Here is a 26,906-nt window from a genome sequence, read left to right on the forward strand (position 1 = left end):
CCAAGCCTGTGCTCTTTCCACTGAGTCACGCTGCTTCTCTAGTGCTCACTTGCTCAGAGGTTGTGTGTGTGCATTTGCGTGCACACAAACACACACACACGCCCAAGTGGGGAAAAAAAAGCGCAGTCCTGGGAGTCAGAGGCCCTGGGTTCTAATTCCAGCCCCATTACTTGCCTGCTGTGTGGCCTTGGGCAAGTCACTTCACTGGGCCTCAGTGTCCTCATATGTAAAATGGGGATTCAGTGCCTGTTTTCCCTCCTTCTTAGAACATGAGCCCCACGTGGGCCAGGAACTGGTTCTGACCTAATTATCTTGTATCTACTCCAGTTCTTAGTGCTTGGCACCTAGTAAGCACTTAATAAATGCCACAATTAGTATTATTATTATTACTATTAGTCACTGGAATACTCACTAGGTGCCAAGCATTATAATAAGTGCTGTGGAGACTACAGTGTAATAATTTTGGTATTTGTTAAGCGCTTACTATGTGCAGAGCACTGTTCTAAGCGTTGGGGTAGATATAGGGTTATCAGGTTGTCCCACGTGAGGCTCATAGTCTTAATCTTCATTTTACAGATGAGGCACAGAGAAATGAAGTGACTTGCCCACAGTCACACAGCTGCCAAGTGGCAGAGCCGGGATTCGAACCCATGACCTCTGGCTCCCAGGCCCGGGCTCTTTCCACTGAGCACACTAGACAGATACGTTTCCTACAGTAATATGGCAGTACTCTGCTTCCAAAAGGCTCTGAATGTCAGGAGAGCGTTCCCTAATCCTCTAATCGCTTTCCAGCCAAAAGGCATATTGAAATGATATTGCCAGATCAGAGCAATTGAGCAGAACATTCCGTTCCCGACCCTATCTGTCCACAGGGTGCTTGGCGGACATTTGAGATTACTCAATCATTGAGGAAGAAAGCGTTTCCATTGGTCGAAGAGAGCTGTCTCTCTTCAAAACAACTCCAGCAGCAATGGAATAGAAACAGTTTTACTGGCAAAAATCATTTCACCTCAGCGATGAAGCACACAGATCACTTGATTACACTGGAATCGATTTTGTTTTGGATACAGTAGTCTGTCTCCCCGATTAGACCGTAGGCCCGTCAACGGGCAGGGACCGTCTCTATCTGTTACCGATTTGTACATTCCAAGCGCTTAGTACAGTGCTCTGCACATAGTAAGCGCGTATTAAATACTATTGAATGAATGAATGATACTTGTATACACTAGCCAACCCATCCTCCAGGACAGGTTATCCTTTTACTTGTAAAGTGTTTGAAATCCTAAATGACACATTCCCTACGTGCCTTTCTTTTACATTGTGCAGGTATAGCAGTTCAGAAAGTTTTACTGAAGTACTTTGAAAAATAATAATAATAGGAAGAAGAATGTCGATATTTGTTAAGCGATTACTATGTGCAAAGCACTATTCTAAGCTCTGGGGGTATACAAGGTGATCAGGTTGTCCCTCTTGGGGCTCACAGTCTCCATCCCCATTTTACAGATGAGGTAACTGAGGCCTAGATAAGTTAAGTGACTTGCCCAAAGTCACAGAGCTGACACGTGCTGAAGCTGGGATTAAAACCCATGACCTCTGACTCCCAAGCCCACGGTCTTTCCACTGAGCCACGCTGCTTCTCTAAAAATGACCAAGTGAAGATGATAATTCTAAAACATTACGAGAATAATAATAACAATGATGGTATTTGTTAAGTGCTTACTATTTGGCCAGCACTGTTCTAAGCGCTGGGGTAGATACAAGGTAATTAGATTCCCCCACATGGGGCTCACGGTCATAATCCCCATTTTACAGATAAGTTGACTGAGGCTCAGAGAAGTTAAGTGATTTGCTCAAAGTCACACAGCTGATAAGTGGCGAAGCCGGGATTAAAGCCCATGATCTCTGACTCCCAAGCCCGTGCTCTTTCCACTAAGCCACACTGCTTCTAAAGAATACGTAGAAAGGTTCTGTTTCATATTATAGAAATTTACTATCACATTTAATAGCATATTTCAAGATTTGTGTAAATAATTTAACTTGACTTTACTTACTCTTTCAGAATCTTAAAAATGACATCCTTTGTAGAAAATAAAATAAAGGCACATTTTGAGGATGAACCACCAGTGTTTCATTAATTTAGAATCCACTTGGCCGAGTAAAATGAGCACAGGAATCAGGAGACCCACGTTCTAGTCATTTCTGTCATTTGCCTGCTTTGTGATATTGGACAATTCATTCAACCTGTTTGTGCCTCAGTTTCCTCATATGTAATAATAATAATAATGTTGGTATTTGTTAAGCGCTTACTATGTGCCGAGCACTGTTCTAAGCGCTGGGGTAGACTTAGGGGAATCAGGTTGTCCCACGTGGGGCTCACAGTCTTAATCCCCATTTTACAGATGAGGGAACTGAGGCACAGAGAAGTTAAGTGGCTTGCCCACAGTCACACAGCCGACAAGTGGCAGATATAAGATAAGGGTAAAATATCTGTCAGTTCTTCTTCCACCTTTGGCTGTGAGCATCCTGTGGGTTAGGGGCGGTGTCCTCTCTGATGATCTTGTATGTACCCCAGAACTTGTGAAATAATAAGCCTTTAATCAAAAACCAAAGGTATTTTTTTGAACATATACTGTGAGCAGAGCAGTGTACTAAGGGCTTGGGAGAGTACAATAAAGTAGACCTGATCTTTGCCATCAAGGAAATAAGAGCCATCATTATTATATTAAACCTCAAAAAGAAAAATACAGTACATAGAGGTTCTTTTGGAAAGTCACCAAAAAATAGTATCTAAATTTCCATATACAAATTTCTCTGGGACTCAGTTTCCTCATCTCTAAAATGGGGATCAAGACTGTGAGCCCCACATGGGGCAACCTGATTCCCTTGTATGGACTCCAATGCTTGGAACAGGATTTGGCTCATAATAAGCGCTTAACAAATATCATCATTATCAGCTCTTAAAACAGTATTTGGCAAATATAACAAATACTATTATTATTATTATTATTATGTGATGCCTAAGCCCTTTATAACATAAATGTGACATTTCTTTTTTAGTAAGAAAAACTAATGCTCAGAATTCTTGGTTTAATGATAGTCGTAAACATTATTAATCTAAACCTTGAACTCAAAGGGCTTTTAGTTGTACAAACATTTATTTAATAGGGCAACTTGCTTTCTGTTGTTCTTGTTCGCTGATATAGTACAATAAGAATATTGTGTGTGTGTGTGTGTGTGTGTGTGTGTGTGTGTGCCAGTTTGCTGGCAGAGGCAATTAATTACGAAATTGAAACTTCCTCTTAGTGATTGTTAGCAAACAATACACAAAATTAAAGAAGCTTTGTAGCATTGATACCAAACAAATTTTGTGAAAAGAATAAATTCATTTAAGCAACCAGCTGTGACTTTCATAGGGCTTTTAGAGTAATTGTGAACCATTACCAGGCAGTAATTCAAGCACTTCTGACTTTTTTTTATATGGTATTTGCTCAGCACTTAGTAGTGCCAGGCACTGTACTAAGCACTAGGGTAAGTACAAGATATCAGGTTGGACACCATCTGTGTCCCACATGGAACACACAGTCTTAATGCCCATTTTACAGATGTGGTAACTGAGTCAGTCAGTCATGAAAGCACAACTCCTCCAAGAAGCCTTCTGTGACTAAGCACTCTTTTCCGTTTATTCAGCTTCGTTCGGCCTCTCCATGACTTACTCCCTTTATTCATTCCCCTCTCCCAACCCCTCCGCACTTATATACATATCTGTAATTTATGTATTTCTATCTACGCCTTTCTCCCCCTTTAGATCGAAAGCTCACTGTGGGTAGAGAATGTGTCTGTTTTACTGACAGCGTAAGTCACTTACCCCAGGTCACACAGCAGAGAAGTGGCAGAGCCTGTATTAATAATAATAATAATAATAATAATAATGTTGGTATTTGTTAAGCGCTTACTATGTGCAGAGAACTGTTCTAAGCGCTGGGGTAGATACAGGGTAATGAGGTTGTCCCACTTGAGGCTCATTGTCTTAATCCCCATTTTATAGATGAGGTAACTGAGGCATAGAGAAGTGAAGTGACTTGCCCACAGTCACACAGCTAAGTGGCAGATCCGGGGTTCGAACCCATGGCCACTGACTCCCAGTCCCGGGCTCTTTCCGCTGAGCCACGCTGCTTCTCTATTAGAACTCAGCTACTATTTTTTTAAATAATATTTGTTTAGCATTTACTATGTGCCGGTCACTGTACTAAACTCTGGGGTAGGTACAAGATATCAGGTTGGACAAAGTCCGTGTCCCACAAGGGGCTCACAGTATTAATCCCCATTTTACAGATGAGGAAACTGAGTCACAGAGAAGTTAAGTGACTTGCCCAAGATCACACGGCTGGCAAGTCGTGGAGCTGGGGATAGAACCCCGGTCCTTCTGACTCCTAGGCCCTTGCTTTATCCACTAGACCACACTGCTTCTTTCCCCCGGTGAAAGTACGCTCCCATTTTATTTGCAGATTGGACTTTAAAATACAGGCCCCTCATTTACACATTCAAATATGGGAATGAGAGGCCTCCAATTATAGTTACTCAGAAACATCCATTAATAGTATTACTTCATATTGCATCATGCTAAATCATGTAACATCCAAATCTCCATCCCTTACATCACAGATGCTGGTTCAGACTGAACTTCTTAAACAAGTACATCTAAACTAGGATGATTACCTATCACTGTGCTTGTTCACTGCACTAGAAATGGGAATATTCAACTCCCCTTATGTATGAGAACTCAATAATAATAATAATGGCATTTGTTAAACTCTTACTATGTGCAAAACCCTGTTCTAAGCTCTGAGGGGGATACGAGGTGATCAGGTTGTCCCACGAGGGACTCACAGTCAATTTAATTTAATCCCCATTTAACAGATGAGGTAACTGAGGCACAGGGAAGTTAAGTGACTTGCCCCAAGTCACACTGCTGACAAGCGGCGGAGGTGGGATTTTTGTTAATGAAATGTACATCGCCTTGATTCTATTTAGTTGCCACTGTTTTTATGAGATGTTCTTCCCCTTGACTCTATTCATTGCCATTGTTCTCGTCTGTCCGTCTCCCCCGATTAGACCGTAAGCCCGTCAAAGGGCAGGGACTGTCTCTATCTGTTGCTGACTTGTTCATTCCAAGCATTTAGTACAGTGCTGTGCACATAGTAAGCGCTCAATAAATAGTATTGAATTAATGAATGAATGAATGAACCCATGATCTCTGACTCCCAAGCCCGTGTTCTTTCCACTGAGCCATGCTGCTTAATGATAATAATAGTAAAAATATATATTAAGTGCTTACTCTGTTCTGAGCACTGTACAGGACACTGGGGTAGATAGAAGTAAAACAGGTTCCATGGGGGCTCACAGTCTAAGTAGGAGGGAGAAGACTTTTGAATGTCTCTTTTGCAGACAAGTGAACTGAGATTTCATAAATAGTGGTTCTCATAAAGTTGTAGTAACAGACTGCTAGGCCACTAAGCCTGACCTCATTTTCTCAATCAATGTCAGTCAGTAAGCCAGTCAGTCAAGAAACAGAGTGGCTCAGTGGAAAGAGCCCGGGATTGGAAGTCAGAGGTCGTGGGTTCGAATCCCGGGTCTGCCACTTGTCAGCTGACTGTGGGAAAGTCACTTCACTTCTCTGTGACTCAGTTACCTCATCTGTAAAGTGGGGATTAAGAATGTGAGCCTCATGTGGGACAACCTGATTACCCTGTATCTACCCCAGCGCTTAGAACAGTGCTGTGCACATAGTAAGCGCTTAAATACCAACAGTAGCATTCATTGAGCACTTCCTGTGTACCGAGAAATGTACTAATGCTGGGGAGAGTACCATATATATTCTCCTCCTCAAAAATCTCCAGTGGTTGCCTAATCCACCTCAGTAACAAACTAAAACTCCTCACCTTTGGCTTTAAAGCAGTCCATCTCTGTGTCCCCTCCTACCTCGCCTCGCTTCTCTCCTTCGACAACCCAGCCCACACACTCTGCTCCTCTGGTGCCACTAACCTTCTCACTGGGCGTCCATCTCACCTGTCTCGTCGTGACCCCCTGGCTCGTGTCCTGCCTCTGGCCTGGAATGCCCTCCCTCCTCAAATCCACCAGATAATTATTCTCCCCTTCTTCAAAGCCTTGCTGAAGGCCCATCTCCTCCAAGGGGCCTTCCCAGACTAAGCACCACTTTTCCTCATTTCCCACTCTCCTCTGCATTACCCTGACTTGTGCCCTTTGCTCTTCCTCGTGCCCCCAGCCCCACAGCACTTACGTTTATATCTGTAATTTTATTTCTATTTTTTTTCTCTCCCCCCTCTAGATTGTGAGCTCCTTGTGGGCAGGGTTTGTCACTCTTTATTGTTGTATTGTAATTTCCCACATGAAGCAGCATGGCTCAGTGGAAAGAGCCCGGGCTTGGAAGTCAGAGGTCATGGGTTCGACTCCCGACTCTACCACTTGTCAGCTGTGTGACTGTGGGCAAGTCACTTAACTTCTCTGTACCTCAGTTCCCTCATCTGTAAAATGGGGATTAACTGTGAGCCTCACGTGGGACAACCTGATTACCCTGTATCTCCCCCAGCGCTTAGAACAGTGCTCTGCACTTACTAAGCGCTTAACAAATACCAACATTATTATTATTATTGTTATTACAGTGCCCTTCACACAATAAACCCTTAATAAATGCGATCGAATAAATGAATATTCCCAACATAACTCCAGAAGAATACCAAAATGCACATGTTCCTGTCTAGACTGAAAGCTCTTTATGGGCAGGGAACATATCTGTTAATTCTGTTCATTCATTCAGTCATATTTATTGAGCGCTTACTGTGTGCAGAACACTGTACTACTCTCCCAAGTGCTTAGTCCAGTGCTCTGCACATAGTAAGCACTCGTTAGTTACCACCGATTGATGTTCCAAGTCTAATTTTTCATCTCAAATCCAGATTTGTGATTGGTGTTTCCAACTGGGCCCTATAGGGTCAATTGATCATTGGCAGCACCTGTTTTATAGAAAAAATCTCCCCTTCATTGAAATTGCTTTAGTAATCGCAGAGTCAGTCTTCTGTCACAGTTCCCTTAAATTTCTAGTGCTCAATAATTCTCCCCTCTTCATTTCTCTCAGTGCTGTGCATTTCTGATATAGGTGGACTATTAACATGGCTGTGTGAGAAAGCAGCAAAATAACATTATTGTCTGTTGCCTGAGAATAGACTGCACAGTCTATGGAGACAATTGCAAATTGTAGTCAAGTCGTATACCCTTGTGACTTTCCTAATTGAATCATACAACTGCGTGTGGCCTTTGGGAAACTTTGAGTGGAGACTGCTCATTTAGAACAGGCAAGAGCTTTAAATGCACCCCACTGTCCTTGACCTGAATGACAATGGTGTGCTGCTGTACAAAAGTGCATAAATACAATTTTATGATATATATATATGTATTTATTTCCTTATTTATTCATTATTTTCTGGTATTGATTTATTTATATATATTAATGTCTGTCTTGCTCTCTAGACTGTGAGCTCATGTGGGCAGGGAATGTGTCTACTCGTCCAAGCGCTTAGTACAGTGCTTTGCACACAGTAAGTGCTCAATAAATATGATTGAATAATCATCTTTATGCACAAAGTTCTGCTCAGGGGAATCAGAGTCTTATCTTATGCCATTGAGTCATCTCTGCTCCCTGGACACCTCTCCCAGAACAGCCCTCCTCCATCTGCAATCGTACTGGTAGTGTATCCACAGAGTTTTCGTGGTAAAAATATGGAAGTGGTTTACCATTGCCTTCCTCCACACAGTAAATTTGATTCTCCACCCTCGACTCTCTCCCCTGCCTTTGCTGCCCAGTACAGGGGAGTTATGACCTGTAGCAGATTGCCTTCCACTCTCTAGCCACTGGGTAAGCTAGGAATGGAATGGATATTCCTCTTCTTGACTCTCCTTCCTGTAGCCAAGACTAGTAGAGGACTGGAAACTCTTCAGGTGTGATCCTGAGAGCAGGGGAGTCAGAGTACCTGGGTTCTAATCCTGCCTTCACCACTTGTCTTGGGACCATGGACAAATCACTTAGGTTCTCTGGGCCTCAGTTACCTCTGCTGTAAAATGGGGACTGTGAGCCCCACATAGTATACGGGTTGTGTTCACCCTGATTAGCTTGTATCTTCCCCAGCGCTTAGTACAGTACCTGGCACTTAGCAAGTGCTGAATAGATACTGTTAAAAACAAAGCTTTTTTTTATTGTTTGAGCTAGGCACGCGAGGTCAAAATGCAAAAGTTATGCATCTGCTTATATTCAAATGTTCACAGAAGGAAGCCACTGAAATTCTTGATATGCATAGAAACCTTCATTTGAATAGAGAGATGAGTAATAATATCCCTCAGTAAAATAAGTTTTGAATATATGCGCCTTATATTTATAGATGTACTTTTCTGGACATTCTTTATATAGGAAAATAGAATTATGCTTACTAAAAGATCTTCCCCTGTCTTAATTTTGCACACGTTTAAACCATAGCCCCACAAGGTGACACTCTATGGTTTGATAATTTAATTGATAATCTAATTGATTGGTAATTGATAATCTAATGGTACAGGGCTTTGCATATTGTAAGCACTCAATAAATACGATTGAATGAGTGAGTGAATTATGCCTCAGCAGTTGTGCTTCAAGCTCTATTTTATTTTATGTCCCAGCTAGAAAATACGGGTAATGGACTAAGTCTTCACCTAAGCAAGTACATAGGAAATAGTGATATTAGATCAGGTGTAAGGGCGCTTAAGTCTAGGTATGTGTTATGTGTGTAGTGTGTGTGTATGTGGGGGGTGTGGGAGTGAAAGTATATTTGTGCTGTGTGTACAGATGGGAGATAGGTAAAGAGCAGGGAAAACAGTATAAAAAAATAAGCATTGCAGTCACACCTTGCTTAGATCAAAGCAGAGGAGAAAATAGGCACAAGCGCAAAATCAGGGTAGAAAGGAAGTCAGAGGAGAAAAATATGCATGCTTTGCTTTATTAAGGAGCTAATAAAGTTAAATTACAGAAAGAGTCCACTGCATTTAATGCATCGCGGGCCTAGCCATAATTATCCACTTAATTTGAAAGGCAAACCTGCCATATTACACTCAATAAACAAATAATTTAAAGATGTTTTCATTGGGAAGTTACTTTCTCCCACAAACAAAACTCGCTACCAACTCTTTTATGTTTTTTTAAAGCTCTTAAACTCGCTACCAACTCTTTTACTGTTTTTTTAAAGCTCTTAAACATTTGTGATACCTAGAGGATTTCTAAGCTAATAAAGTAAGTTAGTTACTTTGACATTGCGGGATCACATTTTGTCCCTTTTATAATGGAAGACATGTAAAATGGTACTATTGCAATATATGTTTCCAGTGATTTAGTTTGGTTCTCTCAAAAAGAATTGAAATCACTAGCATACATTTTTTAAAACCTTTTTCTCATTTTTTTTTATTTCCAATTAGAAAAGATGAATGTAGTATTATTAAAATTGCAAAACTGAACTTCAAACTAAATGCAAATCTTTTTCTCCTAAAATGTGCATGTAAAATTAGATGATATAGGCCTTTTGATTCAGGGTCCATTAGTCATGTATATATGCATGTCCACCCTGGGTAAAGAATTAGCCTTTCATTTTAGAAAAAAAAATTGCTTTTTTTATTTTGCTTCTCCTAAAGCCTTTCTAATCAAGTATCTCACTGAATATTTATGTGAGTTCTAATCACTTTTTTTTTTAACCTCGCCCTCACATTTCTTATTGAAAACTGCTTTGTAAATATCATAGATGAAACAGACATCACTTTCAATCTTTACACAATGCAAATAGTAATTTTATTGGCTTTTTAAAATTTTTATTTTTATGTTTTTTTTAAGCACTTTCTATGTGCCAGGCATTGTACCAAGTGAAGGGGTAGATACAGTATAATTGGGTTCGACATAGTTGCCGTCCCAGATAGGCTCACGGTCTCGACCCCCATTTCATACACGAGGTAATAGGCACAGAAAAATTATGTGACTTGCCCAAGGTCACACAGCCAATAAATAGCAGAGCTGGGATCAGATCCTATGTCTTCTGACTCCTAGGCTTGGACTCTTTCCACTAGGTCACATTGCTTTCTTCATTTTACAGGTGAAGAAACTGAGGCACAAAGAAGCTAAATTACTTGGCCGAGAATGCTTACTGTGTACCTAGCGCTTGGTTAGATCCAAACTGATCAGGTTGGACACAGTCCTTGTTCTCACAGTCTCTATCCCCATTTTACAGATGAGTTACTGAGCACAGAGAACTTAGGTGACTTACCCAAGGTCCCACAGCAGACAAATAGCAATATGGGGATTAGAACCCAGGTCCTTCTAAATCCCAGGCCCATGCCCTATCTACTAGACCACACTGCTTCTCTGGAAAGAGAAGGAAAAAGGTCAGGCTTTTGTGTATTTAAAGATCTTTAGTTAAGACTCATTAAGCATTATATTTCTCACACAGTTGATGTACCCAAGTCTAGTAAGACTAACTGCCTGCCTATCCCCTCTATTTTTTTTTTTTGCTGCTTTTCAAAGATTTCAGCACCTATTCAACTGTACAATTCACTATAATGATAATAATAGTAATAATAGCTAATAATAACTACAGTATTCATTAAGAACTTACTATGTGCCAAGCACTGTTCTAAGCACTGGAGTAGATACAAGCTAATCAGGTTGGACACAGTCCCTGTCCCATATGGGGCTCACAGTCTTAATCCCTATTTTACAGATGAGGTAACTGAGACCCAGAGAATAATAATAATAATAATGGTGGTATTTGTTAAGCACTTACTAAGTGCAAAGCACTGTTCTAAGCGCTGGGGGGATACAGGGTGATCAGATTGTCCCACATGGGGCTCACAGTTTAAATCCCCTTTTACAGATGAGGTAACTGAGGCACAGATAAGTGAAGTGGAGCGATATGCCCAAGGTCACGTAGTAGACCTGTGGTGGAGCTGGGATTAGAACCCAGATCTTTCTGACTCCGAGGCCTGTGCTCTGTCCGAAGAGGAGGAGATGGGGGTGGGGGCGGCGGGTGTAAAAGAGAAGGATGGAGGAAAGAGAAGGGAGGGTGGAGAAGGAGTGAACTCCCCCTAGACTGTGAGTTTATTATGGGCAGGAATGTGTCTGTTTGTTGTTATACTGTACCCTCCCACGCACTTAGTACAGTGCTCTGCACACAGTAAGCACTAATAAATACGATTGAGTGAAGGAGGAGAGCTGGAGGTGTGGATAGGAGGAGGGATGATAATCTATCTGACATTAAAGTCACTGGTAACTGATCTTGAAAATTGCTTTTTCATGAAGGAATAGCTAACATTTGGTGAATCTGCTTAAGTGCATGTTTAAACATTATCATCATTCTACTCACATGTTGCCAGGCTACCTGCTCCAGCTAGTACAGTCTTACTTCCAGGCTGAAAAACAGGTTTGTTTTCTTTTTGGGTTTTTTTTTTGTTTGTTTGTTTTTTAATCTCAGTGACTCAATGTGGAATATGAGAGTGATATTAAAGGGCCCACATTGAATGACCATAGTATTGGGAACTCCAGACACAGACATATTCATTCAATACATTCAATCGTATTTATTGAGCGCTTACTGTGTGCAGAGCACTGTACAAATCACTTAGAAAGTACAATTCGGCAAGAAATAGTGACCATCCATACCCAACAATGGGGTCACTCTCTCGAAGGGCTTCTGTCTTCCTTCCTTCCTTCCTTCCTTCCTTCCTTCCTTCCTTCCTTCCTTCCTTCCTTCCTTCCTTCCTTCCTTCCTTCCTTCCTTCCTTCCTTCCTTCCTTCCTTCCTTCCTTCCTTCCTTCCTTCCTTCCTTCCTTCCTTCCTTCCTTCCCTCCTTCCCTCCTTCCCTCCTTCCCTCCTTCCCTCCTTCCCTCCTTCCCTCCTTCCCTCTTTCCCTCTCCCTCTCTCTCTTTCTCTCTCTGTCTTTCTTTCTCTTTCTCTCTCTCTTTCTCTCTCTCTCTCTCCCTTTCTCTCTCTCTCTTTCTCCCTTCCTCTCTCTCTCTCTCTCTTTCTCTGTCTGCCTCTCTTTCTCTGTCTCCCCCTCTCTCTCTCTTTTGTATTCATTGAGCACTTACTGTGTGCAAAACGCTGCACTCGGAGAGTACAGAACAACAGCAAACAGACATATTTCCTGCCCATAGCAAGCTCACATATTAAATGTAGCTTCTGAATAGTAAACACTCTGTATATTGAGAGTTTTTGCCAGTAGACTGAATTTTTTTTTTTATTTCATGTAAACCCTTATCTAGATATAAAATTTCTAGAACCTGTATTTCATCTCATCTGATTGGCAGAGAGCACGCAATGGCTAAAATCACCTTCCAGAGTGTGGAGTGTGATGGAAATTAAATCCGTCATTGTGTAAGAAAGACGTTTTAATGGGAATTGTTAAGTGGCTACCTAAGGCACAGTAAGTTTCAATTTAGAGTTGTATTTGCTCAATACCTGAGGTTACAAATTTATTTTAAGTGGCAATCGGCCATGCAGTCTCATTCATTCAAGTTGAAACTGTTCGTATTCTTCTGACTCAAAGATTTCTTCAAAGAAGAAAATTATGAAAAGGTGCCAAGACCGCTGAGAAGCATGCATGTTCTCACTCTTTGGTTACAAAATTCTATTTTGAATATCGTTCTCCTCCCAAAGCCACAACAACAAGATGGATTATCCTCGTTGATTACATCTACTAATATGTCAAAATTTTAATTGTGGCCAGAAAAATACATCCCAGTAAATCAATTCTAGATGAAAAGTTCCATGTGCGTGCCAGTTGTGAATGCTTAAATGTACCATGTGTGAAAAACAGAATTATTAGTAAATTTCATTTTTTGCTTCATAAACTTAGTGTTAACTATTTACAGATTCATTTTTACTTCTCCAATTTATACCCTTTGTACAATTTCCTAGCACTATGAACACTGTGATGTAGCTAATAGTGGCAGGAGTAGATAAACATTTTAAGACTTTAAACTCATTTATTCAGACAAACTTACATCTTGAAGGACCAGAAAGAGAAGAAAATTCTGACAGTTGTATCTATTGCACACTTACTGTGTACAGAGCCCCAATTAGACTGTAAGCCCATCAATGGGCAGGGACTGTCTCTATCTGTTGTCGATTTGTACATTCCAAGCGCTTAGTACAGTGCTCTGCACGTAGTAAGCACTCAATAAATACTATTGAATGAATGAATGAACTAAGCATTTGGACGAGTACAATATAACAGTAAACAGGCACATTCCCTGCCCACAGCGAGCTAACAGACTAGAGGACGAGCATAGTAGTGGACTAATGGTATTAATGATATGTATTAAGCATTTACTATGTGCAGGGCACTATTCTAAACCCTGGAGGGAATGCACAAGTAGGAATTAGACCTGGTCCCTGTTCCGTGGGTTACTCACAATTTAAGAGTATATGTGGGGACAAGGGACTGGAGAAAGACACATCACGAATGAGGAAAGAATAAAGCATGAAAGATAGAAGTAATAAAACCAAAATCGACAGGGTAATGTGGCGAGAGGAGAAGAATTTCAGGCTCCACAGAGTTCAGAGTCCAAGTCACTCCCATAGCCTCAGTAACCACTTCCACAGTACCAGTCTTTCCAGGGTTTTGTGGAGGCTTCCTGCTCATTCAGTTCATTCAGGCGTATTTACTGAGCCCTTATTGTGTGCAGAGCACAGTACTAAGTGCTTGGGAGAGTACAATACCACAATAAACAGACACAGTCCCTTCTCAAAAGGAGCTCACCATCTTGAGAGGGGGAGACAGACATTAATATAAATGAGAAAATGACAGATATGTACATAAGTACTGTGGGGCTGGGAGGGGAAAGATCAAAGGGAGAAAGTCAGGGCGGTGCAGAAGGGAGTGGGAGAAGAGGAAAGGGGGGCTTTGTCAGGAGAGGCCTCTTGGGAGGAGATGTGCCTTCAATAAGGCTTTCAAGCGGGGCAAGAGTAATCGTCTGTTGGATTTGAAGAGGAAGGGCGTAGCAGGCCAAAGGCAAGACGTAAATGAGGGGTTGGTGGTGAGATTGGTGGGATCGGGGCACAGTGAGAAGGTTGGCATCGGCAGAGTGAAGCGTGCTACTCTCCTCACTGCCCCCTTCCCATCCACGGTGGTGGAATGTCGGACGGGACGGAGCCTCCTCGTTGACACAGAGGAGAGTTGATGATGGGGGTGGGCGAGTGGGGAGGCAGCGGGACTGGCAATCTGGTGGTGGGGGTGATGGGGCGGTGGGGGCCGGATACTGAGAGCTCATGGCAACAGCTTTCCTGGCCCGCCGTGCATGGATTATTGCAGGGGTCCTTGATGCGGGGAGGAAGATGGCAGTTATCATGGATGCTTTGCTTGGCTGAGGTAGAAGAGAGTCCAAGAACAAGCAGCAACGGTTCCTATCCCACAGGCCGGAATGCTCAGCACGGAGCATATCACGATTAGGAGCCCTGAATGGTGGGGAAAGAGGCAGCGGATACCAGGTGCTTTTCTCGCCCACGACGGAGGGGTCCCAGGACCTGCGGGGGCAGTTTTTATCCCTGGTCTGGCACACACAGAGCTTGCTGGGAGTGGAGCGCTCAGTAGTGGGAGGGATGGTGGAAGTTATCACAATTGTTTTTCTTGGCCTCAATTCATAATAATAATAATATTGTTGGTATTTCTTAAGCGCTTACTATGTACAGAGCACTGTTCTAAGCACTGGCATAGATACAGGGTAATCAGATTGCCCCACGTGAGGCTCACAGTCTTAATCCCCATTTTACAGATGAGGGAACTGAGGCACACAGTCACACAGCTGAGAAGTGGCAGAGCTGGGATTTGAACCCATGATCTCTGACTCCCAAGCCCGGGCTCTTTCCACTGAGCCACGAGAGGGATCTTCACAAGGCAGGGAGAGAGTGAAGTGGTAGGCCAACTAGGAATCAAATCACCTGAGACCTGAGGTAGCATAAACATGCATAAGTGGATTAGTTTTCAGGAGAACCTGAGGGACATTATCTACATATCTGCAGTGTATTTATTCATTTATTTCAATGTCTGTCTCCCCTTCTAGACTGTAAGCTTGTTGTGGACAGGGAATCGGTCTGTTTATTGTTATATTTTACTCTCCCAAGGCTACCAAGTTTGACTCCTGAGAGCCAAGTAGCAGCTACAGATTTAAGAGGGTTTCAGTCTGTAGTGTACCAGTGAGTGGAAGAGCCGAGATGAGAACCCAGGTCCGTTATACCGTTCTGGTAATGTTCAGTGTTGGCCTAGTGGAAAGAGCACAGACCTGGGAGTTAGAGGACCTTGTTTTTAATCCTAGCTCTGCCACTTGTCTGCTGGTAACCTTGGGCAAGTCAGTAAACCTCTCTGCCCTTCCATTTCCTCTATAAAATAAGGATTTAATGCCTGTTCTTCCTCTCCCTTAAAATGTGAGACAGAGACTATTTCTGACACGATGACCTTGTTCCTATCCCACCCTATAGTACAATACATGGCACATAGTAAGCATGTAACAAATGACACAATTATTATTGAAGTCGCCTGTACTTGTTGTAAAGAATGGATTGATGAAATAAGACTTGTGAAATCTCCTCTAACCTGGTTCTCCTATAATGCAGGGATCGTGTTCTTGCAAAAGCCCACATTAAGGAAAACTCATATTGTAGTGCTTTCATGAGTGATTTCAGGCTTGCATGCCAAAAAAAAAAAAAAAACCCCGACATTTTCCAATTCTGCTGTCGTTTTAGCCAAAACACACCATGAAAACATGAGTTTTGGCAAAACTGAGGGTATTCTGACGTTTTTTGACATATATATATATATATATATATGTTATATATAATATGGTACTTTTATATGTCATATAAATATATGACATAGAAAAATACCATATTTTTATGGTGTTTATTAAGCACTTACTATGTGTCAAGCATCATTTTAAGTCCTGGAATATATACCGGTTGATCAGACTGCGACTCAAAGTCTAAGGAGTGCAAACATTGGTTTGAATGCAAACATTAAGTGCAAATATTAATTAATTTATATGCATATCTGTCTCCCCCCTGGACTGTGAGCTCATTGTGGGCAGGAATGTGTCTGTTGTTATATTGTGCTCTCCCAAGCTCTCAGTGCAGTGCTTTGCACACGGTAAGCACTCAATAAATACGATTGAATGAGTGAATGAATGAATAAATGAATGAATGTACTTGCCCAAGATCACAAAGCAAGCAATGGGCGGGGCTGGGATTAGAACCCAGCACTTCTGATTCCCAAGCCCCTGTTCTTTCCTTTAGGCCAGACTGCTTGTTCAAGAAGCAACAGATGCGAATCGGGAAAAAAGAAATCCCCCGCCTCCGAAGCTTCTAGGATAGACTTCTAGGAAAGAGCAGGAAATACTCATGTATCGATAACAATCTTGACGACAAATACTCTTTCGATTGTACAGCGGTTGGAACAGAACACGTGAAAGGAGTGGATCTAGGTAATCCTCCTGGCGTTGCCTCACTCTCTGCTGAGAAAGTTTCCCCGTGCTACGAGTTATGCAAACTCACTAGAAAGCATCTAACACATTGGGGTAGACCTTTGTTGACTGTAAATTCAAAACTATCAAAACACTATCCATACCTGATTGTGGATAAATTATTGATACAGAGGCTTGAGTAAAAATTCTGTATTTTCCAATATGTATTATTGTGTGCTAGTCAGGGTAAGAATGCTATGCATGCATCCGTAAAATCGCCTCTTTCCCAGTTGTTCCCCTAGTCCTTTTAAAATAATAATAATAATAATGGTGTTGGTATTTAAGCGCTTACTATGTGCAGAGCACTGTTCTAAGCGCTGGGGTAGATACAGGGTGATCAGGTTGTCCCATGTAGGGTTCACAGTTTTTTACTCCCCATTTTACAGATGAGGTAACTGAGGCACAGAGGAGTTAAGCGACTTGCCCACAGTCACACAGCTAACAAGTGGCAGAGCCGGGATTCAAACCCATGACCCCTGACTCCCAAGCCCGGGCTCTTTCCACTGAGCCACGCCACTGCTTTTATCCCCTCTTAAGGGTGATTTATACTTTTTGTCTGCAAGTCTACTGTCGGTCCTGATGATCTTGTATCTACCAGTGCTTAGTGCAGTAGGTGACATACAGTAAGTGCTTGAGAAGCACAGTAGCCTAGTGGAAATAACCTGGGCCTTAAAATCAGAGCAGCTGGATTCTAATCCCGGCTCCATTGCTTGTCTGCTGTGTGAGCTCGGGCAAGTCATCTGTATTCTCTGTGCCTCAGTTACCTTATCTGTAAAATGGGGATTAAGACAGTGAGCCCTCTTGGGACAGGGACTGCATCCAACCTGATTATCTTGTATCTACCCCGGGGCTTAATACAGTGCCTGGTGCATATAAGTACAAAAAAAAATACAAAAAAGTGCTTAATACATATTATTATTATTATTTGAGGATTGTAACCCAAAGTTATAAGAAAATGAGCCATTTTTCAATGGGCTCTCATGTTTTCCAGTGGCTCTCCCACCAAGAAGAAAAATAATCAATTTCCTCGTCTGTAAAATGGGGAACTAATATGTGTTTGCCCGCCCTCAAACTGTAAGCCTCATGTGGGACAGGGACTGTGTTTGACCTGATTAGCTTGCATGTTCCCCAGCACTTAGTACAGTACTCGGGACATAGAAAACACTTAACAAATATCATAAGTATTATCATTATTACTTTTAAGTGAAGTCCCTCTTATTTTGGTACAGTTATCTTAATAATCAAATCGTATTCAGTTATGGGGTACACTGAATGCGGGGAAGTAAACCATGAAATGTTAATGATTTGATAATATCTTCAAAGCTGGACATGCTTTTTATAGTTTTTTCAGTCTTTACCCAATTTTGATAAGACCACGTTTATGAAACATTTCTGATGTTGGCAAGTCATTTGTGCATAGTTCATAAACAACCGGGGAGTTGCGGATTTCTGGGTGAGTTTCCAACTCAACAGTGTCTCCCATGGACTTACAACTTTTAGTAATGAGATCCATCAGGAATATACATTTTGAAGAAATACACAGTATGAATAGGGTAAATTCCTGCTGAAGCTGTATTACAATTATGATAGTCACTCTATAGCAACGTTTATATTGCAAGCCTTATATCGCATCCAGTATTTGTTCAGTTTTTATCCCATTGTGCCCAGAAGTTACACATTTGGAGAGTTGCTGAGCCTAAGGTGGATGTTGTAGAATTTACCAGTGTTATATGTTAGATTTTTTTTTTTTTTTAGGGTCTTAGAAACAGAGAGGTCAGTTGAAAATACCTTTAGTTCAGCTATTCATTTCTGGTTCACAATTAGAACGAAGGTTTCACAGTGGACCGAACTTGTAGAAAGCGCCTGTCTTCATGTTGTTAAAGCTAATATGGACATTCCTTCATCCTGTTCTTATAATATAATAACCTTTACTTTAGGCTAAGCCTCATCATGTTTGACCTGTATTTCATCTGATGTTTCTGCCCAAAGGGCGAATTAAATTCAAAGCCAAGGCCTGATTTTCATAGCTTTATTCAAAGCTTCCATATGTAAATCATCTTATAGTGTTAATTTCCTTTTGTATTTTAAATAGCAATTCATAAAAGCATAGCCCTTGAAGAACACCATTGAGCTAGCCACTACAAAGCCTATTTTAAAACTTTAGAAGTATATAAAATAAACATAATTAACAGTTGATTGCATAATTGTATATAGAGTATGGGCCTTGGAGTCAAAGGTTCTGGGTTCTAGACCCAACTCTGCCAATTGCCTGCTGTGTGACTTTAGGTAAGTCATTTAACTTCACCATGACACAGTTACCTCATCTGTACAATGGGACTAAGACTGTGAGCCCCATGTGGGACATCAACTCTGTCCAAACTGATTAGCTTGTATCTACTTTAGTGCTTAGAGTAGTGCCTGGCACACAGTAAGCATTTACCATAGTAAGAATTTACAGTTATTATTATCACTTGTATTTTTTCTTTTGGTATATGTTCATTTTTAAATAACATTAATAGGGAGAAAAATAAACCTCCTTTAAGAGGAGATTCTCAAATTTAAATAAAGGCCCGTTGAGCTCAGTGCAATTAAGTCAGAATATTGAGGCTATGTTATTTCTTTTGAATATAATTCAAGGGATTAATTTTGAGGATAAAGTATGCCACCTGAGGCCCTATCCTTTGGGGAATTGGGGAAAGTAAAAATGATAACAGTGGTACATGTTAAGTGCTTACTATATGCTAAGCACTGAAATAAATGCTGGCATAGATATAGGATAATCTGGTCCCACATGGGCTCATTCTTTTATTCATTCATTCATTAATCATATTTATTGAGTGCTGTGTGCAGAACACTGCACTAAGCACTTGGAAAGTACAATTGAGCAATAAAGAGACAATCCTTGTGTACACCAGGCTTACAATCTAGAAGGCTCACAGACTAAATAGGAGGGTCAGTCCCTCTTGATCTTCAGGAAACCACCCCCATAAATTAAATAACATTCCCCTGCCATGAATTAATTCATTCATTTAATCATATTTATTGAGCCCTCTCTGTGTAGAGCACTGTTCTAAGTGCTGGAAAGTACAATTCAGCAACAAATAGAGACAATCCCTCCCCAACGGCTCACAGTCTAGAAGGGGGGAGACATACAGTAAAACAAAATGAAAGCAAGTGGACAGGCATCGGTAGCATTAATGTAAATAAGTAGAATTATAGATATATACACATCATTAATAAAATAAATAGAATGATAAATATGTACATATATATTTACAAGTGCTGTGGGGTGGCGAGGTCGAACAGAGGGAGAATGTAGAGACAATGGGGAGGGTAGGAGGAGCAGAAGAAAAGGGGGCCTCAATCTGGGAAGGCCTCCTGGAAGAGGTGAGCTTTCAAAAGGAAGTACTTCATTCACAAGGACTCACACTTGACTCTAAGAGGGACATAGTTATCCCTTGAGAAGCAGTGTGGGTCAGTGGAAAGAGCACAGGCTGGGGAGTCAGAGGTCATGGGTTCGAATCCCAGCTCTGCCGCTTGTCAGCTGTGTGACTTTAGGCAAGTCACTTAACTTCTCTGTGCCTCAGTTCCCTCAACTGTAAAGTGGGGATTACGACTGTGAGCCCCACGTGGGACAACCTGATCACCTTGTATCCTCCCCAGTGCTTAGAACAGTGCTTTGCACAAAGTAAGCGCTTAACAAATGCCATCATTATTATTAACCATATTTCTTTCTCTTTCTCTCAACATTGGGCTGAACACACTAAATCATTCTTAGCATAAGAGCCGCTTTTAACCCTGAAAGAAAATGGTTGAGATGCTCAAACCTCTTGTTCTTTACCCATAAATAGCCTGAAAAAAATCAAGAAAATCAAAAGAGGGGAAATTTTATGATTGAATTTTACTGGAAAAAGGGGGATCCTAAGTGGATATGAGTTCAAAGAAAGCGTTTGATTCCCCTCAGATGGAAACAAAAGCCTGAGTATCGGGTTTATTCTGGGGGAATAGTATTGAAGGAAATTTTGGCTGCTACCTGGGAAGACCCTTGTTATAATAATGTTGTTGGTATTTGTTAAGCGCTTACTATTGCAGAGCAGTGTTCTAAGCGCTGGGGTAGATACAGGGTCATCAAGTTGTTCCACGTGAGGCTCACAGTTAATCCCCATTTTACAGATGAGGTAACTGAGGCCCAGAAAAGTTAAGTGACTTGCCCACAGTCACACAGCTAAGTGGCAGAGCCGGTAGTCGAACCCATGACCCCTGACTCCGAAGCCCAGGCTCTTTCCATTGAGCCACGCTGCTTCCCAGACAGATCTCTCCCGTCAGGTATCCGCTCAAACCTAGGAGGAGGACTAGACTCAAGAAAAGTTCAGTGATCCATCCGGAAGCAAGCACTCTATGATAATAATAATAATTGTCATATTTGGTAAGCACTTACTATGCGCCACACACTGTACTAGGCACTGGGGTAGATTCAGAGTAATCAGGTTGTCCCACGTGGAGCTTACACTTTTAATCCCCATTTTCCAGATGAGGTAGCCGAGGCACCAAGAAGTGAGGTAACTTGCCCACGATCACACACCACACAAGTCGCAGAGCCGGGATTAGAACCCACGATCTCTGATTCCCAAGCCCATGCTCTTTTCATTAAGCCACACTGCTTCTCTTATTATTGAGCCTTAATTGGAGAAGATTTTGCCGAAATCTACACAAATATAAATTCAGCTTATTCCCGGGATGTTACTCTCTCTCCCTTCCCCTAATCAAGTTTGTGTGCAGCATTTGACCCCTTTAGAAGTTAACTGAAGGTTGCGTTAATGGTGCCGTAGGAATGTAGAATGGTGAAGTTCGGTGCCTCTGTGGCATTGCTAGAGGGAGGTTTTACATACTTTATCGTGTTGTTAGAAACACAAGGTAGATTATCTTCTCCTTCAAGGGCAAATGATTCAGGAACACCCATTTGCAGGGGTATTGTATTTCTAGGATTCCTTTACAGACTCTTGAAAACTGGAGTTTGCTAAGTGACCTTATTCTCTTTGTAAAATGCCTAGCTGACAGGGCTGTTGAATATGCTCACAAATATAACTGTGTACAAATAAGGTTCATAAGAATGGTATGTACTATAATATAATGATAATATTTACAATAAATATATAGATAGAGAGATAGATTTATAACTACTATTCATTCATTCAATCGTACTTGTTGATAATAATAATAATAATAATGTTGGTATTTGTTAAGTGCTTACTATGTGCCGAGCACTGTTCTAAGCGCTGGAGTAGATAGAGGGTAATGAGGTTGTCCCACGTGAGGGTCACAGTTAATCCCCATTTTGCAGATGAGGTAACAGAGGCACAGAGAAGTGAAGTGACTTGCCCAAATTCACACAGCTGACAAGTGGCAGAACCGGGATTTGAACTCATGACCTCTGACTCCCAAGCCCATGCTCTTTCCACTGAGCCACGCTGCTTAGCACTTATTGTGTGCACAGCACAGTCTAAGAGCTTGAGAAGGTACAATATAACAATAAACAGACACATTCCCTGCCCACAACAAGCTTATTATAGTCTGAGAAGGGGAGATAGATATCAATATCCATAAATAAATTACAGATATGTTCATAAGTGCTGTGGGGCTGGGAGGGGGATGATAAAGGGAACAATCAATATATTAATAATAATATAGTAATAGAAATTCTGGTACTTTTAATTACTAAGCACTAGTGTTAATATGATATTAGCAGATTAGAAAGATTCCCTGTCCCACATGCTCTCCATCCCCTTACCCCCTCCTGCCTCACCTCCTTTCTCTCCTTCTACACCCCACCCCATACCCTCCGCTCCTCTGCCGCTCATCTCCTCACTGTGCCTCGTTCTCGCCTGTCCCGTCGTCGACGCCGGCCCTCATCCTACTGCTGTCCTCGAATGCCCTCCCTCCTCACCTCCGCCAAACTAACTCTCTTTCTTTCTTCAAAGCCCTATTGGGAGCTCACCTCCTCCAAGACGCCTTCCCAGTTTGAGCTCTCCCTTTCCCTCCACTCCTCCTGTCCCCCCCATTGCCCCTACTCCTTCCCTCTGCTCTACCCCCTTTCCTTCCCCACAGCGCTTGTATATATTTGTACATATTTATTGCTCTATTTGTTTTATTCATATGTGCATTTATCTGTGGTTCTGTTTATTTATTTTGATGGTAGTGATGCCTGTCTACTTGTTTTGTTTTCTGGTCTGTCTCCCCCTTCTAGACTGTGAGCCCGATGTTGGGTAGGGATTGTCCCTATCTGTCCCGAATTGTACTTTCCAAGCGCTGAGGACAGTGTTTTGCACGCAGTAAGTGCTCTATAAATGCAATTGAATGAATGAAAGAATGAATGAATGAACACGGGCTTCACAGTCTAAGAGGAAGGGAGAATGGGATACAGATGAGGAAACTGAGGCATAGAAAATTGAAGTGACTTGCCCAAGGTCACGCAGCAGGAAGGTGGCAGAGCTGGCGTTGGAGTTCAGGTCCTCTGACTCGCATATCTGAGCTCTTTCCATTAGGACAAATAGTATGGCTGTAACATTTTGTCATAATCGCAGGATTTGTTAAGCACTTACTATGGGCTATGCATCTTGCTAAGAACTGGGTTAGTTTCTATATAATCAGATCAACACATTCCTTGTCCCACCTAGGACCCAATGCCAATGGAGTATTGAATCTCCATTTTAATGAGGGAGAAACTGAGGCATATAGAAGTCAAGTGACTTGTTGCAAGGTGACAGGGCAAGTGAAGTAACTGAATTGAAAATCTAGGTGACCTGTTTTTTGTCCTGTCCTTTTAGATAAAGATGTACTTCTGCAGCATAACCTTTTTCCAAATATTCAAAGAAAATAAAGGAAAATATCTTGTTTTGTTTTAAAAACCTAAATCCTGAGAATAATTTTATTGAGGTTGAGGATGATGGAAGAGTGTCTTCAAACACGGCAGTTTGGTTTTCTAGAGAGCTTTGATGTGCCACAAGGTTATTTTTTCATCTTTTACCAGTAATTGGATTTATTTTCTCCTGAATTTGGGCTCAATAGCTCTGGGAGAGAGATGAGCTGTTCTGCTGTTAGAATAGGCCTTTTGGGAAGAAAATGCATTCCATGCTGTGCTTTTGTTTGCAGCAAAATGCCAATTCTGTTACCAGCTGAAGATGAGCCTCGAGTATTCTGAGACATCAGACTGGCAGCAAATAGAGGTATCTGCTAGAAAAGGAAAATTGGGACTGGACTTAAAAAGGCCTTATAATGAACTGTTATATTTAAACTTGTTTTGTCTATGGAGGCCAGCCCATATTTGATTTTGACATACATATATATTATTATATGTAGTTATCCATTGATTTTCCATTTGTGCTGGGTCTAAATATTTGTATTTGAAATTATTAAACTTTTGCAAATACTTTCCACCGGGAAAAAATGTGTCTGAAAGAAACGTGTGCTATCTTGCATCTAATTCACTATCTAACTTTTACATGCTCTGGACACAGTAATCACTGAATAAGTTCTTGGCGATGAAGAGACAGCATGGCCTAATGAAAGTCCAGGAGGTTTAAGAGTCAGGTTTTGATCCCAGCTCTACCAGTGGCCTGCTGTGTAGTGTGACTTTGGGCAAGTCACTTAACCCCTCTGTGTCTCTGTATCCTCTTTTGTAAAATGGTGATGTGCTCTCCCCGCTCCTGAGATGGTGAGCCCTCAACATAGCCCAGGACTTAGCACACAGCAAGCACTTAAAAGATACCTTCATTGTAATGAAAATGCATTTTAATAAGTAAAAAAGAATGGATTGCCTCCTTTGTGCCTAAAAGTTGTGTCGTATCCTCCATTAGAATGCACGTTCTTTGTTGACATTAAACTATAGAGATTGGGTCTGGGAGTCAGAAGGACCTGGGTTCTAATCCTGGCTCCACCACTGTCTGCTGTGTGCCCTTGGGCAAGTTACTTCGCCTCTGTGGGTCTCAGTTACCTCATCTGTAAAATGGGAGTTAAGACTGTGAGCCCCATGTGGGACAGAGACTGCTACTACTACTAGGAGAAGAGCACTAGCAAGACACCTCTTCACCCCTCTTCTATCCTGCCTTCTATCAGCCTCCTTGCTGACCTCTCCGCCTCCTATCTCAGCTTCATTCGTCATTCTGCTGCCGAGATCATTTTTTCTAGAAAATACTTCAATCCGTGTTTCCCCCTTCTCAGAAACCTCCAGGGGTTGTCCATCCTCCTCCACATTAAGTAGAAACTCCTTACCGTCGACTTTAAATCACTCAATCACCTCGTCCCCTCCTATCTTATTTCACCGCTCACCTACAACGACCCAGCCTGCACACTTCTCTCCTCTAATGCCAACCAACCAACCACTGAGACTCCATCTTGTCTGTCTCGCCAATGACCTCTCGCCCACATCCTGCCTGTCGTCTGGACCGCCCTCCCTCTTCGTATCCGACAGACAGTGACTTCAAAGCCACCTTCAAGGCACATCTTCCCCAAGAGCCTTCCCTAGGCCCTGCTTTCCTCTTCTACCTCTCCCTTCTTCATCGTCCTTGCACTTGGACTTGCTCCCTTTATTCACCCCACCTTCAGCCCTCAGCACATAATAAAAAAAAAATAATAATGATTATGGTATTTGTTAAGCGTTTACTATGTCCTGCACACTGTTCTAAGCACTGGGGTAGCCACAGGTAATCAGGTTGAAAACAGTCCCTGTCCCAATGGGGCTCACAGTGTTTATCCCCATTTTACAGGTGAGGTAACTGAGGCGAAGATAAGTTAAGTTGGACAAGTGGCAGAGCCGGGATTAGAACCCAAGTTCTCTGACTCCCAAGCCTGTGCTCTTGCCACTAGGCCATCGTACATATCTGTAATTTATTTATTCCTATTAATGCCTGTCTCCCCTTCTAGACTGTAAGCTCACTGTGGGCAGGGAATGTGTTTATCGACTCTGTTATATTGTCATCCTATATTTATTCATTAATTCATGCATTTATTGAGTGCTTTCTGTGTGCAGAGCACTGTCCTAAGTGCTTGGAAAGCACAATTCAACAACAAACAGACATAATCCCTGCCCAGAACGGGCTCAGTCTAGAAGGAGGGAGACAGATATCAAAACAAGTAAACAGACAAAGCAGTTAGTAGAGTGCTCTGCACACAGTAAGTGCACAGTAAATATGATTGATTGATGTGCAGAAGAGATATTTTTCTTGGGCCCTCTTCTGGATATTTTGGTGTGGCCTGCCTTGCACCTGTCTACCCCATGGAATTAACCCGCTAACTCTCACCTGCTTTGTGGCTCCTGGGGACAAATAGCAAAATCACCAGAGCTACACACTTCCTAATTCTGGTCCTCTGGGCTTCCCGAGGTTTGCTAGGGGACATATTCCTCCCGTTGAATCAAAAGAAAAGTCAGAAAGTGGAAAAGTAAGGATCTGCTGATAGAACTGCTATAGTCCGTGAATAAGGTAGGTTTCTTGATCTGCCTTTTGCCAGCCAGAGAGCCATGCTCAAGCTCGTTGCGGGCAGGGAACATTTCTTTCGATTCTGTTATATTTTTCTCTCCCGAGCTTAGTACAGTCTTCTGCACACAGTAAGCAGCCAAGAAATACAATTGATCCAGTGATATAGGAGTCCAAGGTATCTGCCTTTGAAGAAAGAAACACAAAGTTATGCCTTCTATTGTCTCTGGATATGTGGAGCAAGAGGTCTTTTTGCCAACAGTCATTTCTAGGGGGAAAATTCCAGCCTGAATCCAAACGATCCCAGGAGGTCTAGGAAGGATCTAATTAAATATCTTTCTGGCGACGCACAGTATAATGACAAACTGTTGCGCTAACTCGGTCTTGATTTGGGTCTGTTAAGAGGATTCAAAGGCATTTGTTGAGCACTTATTCTGTGTGTGATATGGAAATAAATGCTTGGGAGAATGCAATAGAGTTAATAGTTCTGCCACTTGTCAGCTGTGTGACGGTGGCAGGTCACTTCATTTCTCTGTGCCTCAGTTACCTCATCTGTAAAATGGGGATTAAGACTGTGAGGCTCACGGGGGACAACCTGATTACCCTGTATCTATCCCAGAGCTTAGAACAGTGCTCTGCACATAGTTAGCGCTTAACAAATAGCAACATTAAATTAAATAGTTGACTCTCTGCCTTTAAGGATCTTGGAGGCCTGTAGGAGGAGGCTAAAATAAGTTACAGGTAGGAGGAAGCAGCAGAGTTTAAAGGTACATGCACGAGAGCTGCAAACCCCTTTAGTACACATTTTAAATGTTGTATTTTCATGTTGGAGATACAGGCTTC

At 41.9% G+C, this 26,906-nt stretch overlaps 1 protein-coding gene across 2 annotated transcripts in view; it reads left to right on the forward strand.

The window, feature by feature from the left end:
- The window catches only part of SLC16A7 (solute carrier family 16 member 7), a 238,141-nt gene that overhangs the window by 22,314 nt on the left and 188,921 nt on the right, over nucleotides 1-26,906 (forward strand). Inside the window, exon 2 of one of the 2 annotated variants that reach the window (XM_029057057.1) lies at nucleotides 23,743-23,816. The exons of the other annotated variant lie outside the window; for it this stretch is intronic. The gene's annotated coding sequence lies outside the window, so the exon portion shown is untranslated. The remainder of the gene's footprint in view (nucleotides 1-23,742; nucleotides 23,817-26,906) is intronic. 2 annotated transcript variants of the gene reach the window in all.

Source organism: Ornithorhynchus anatinus, chromosome 2 (assembly GCF_004115215.2).
Source record: "Ornithorhynchus anatinus isolate Pmale09 chromosome 2, mOrnAna1.pri.v4, whole genome shotgun sequence".
Taxonomy (NCBI): Eukaryota; Metazoa; Chordata; class Mammalia; order Monotremata; family Ornithorhynchidae; genus Ornithorhynchus; species Ornithorhynchus anatinus.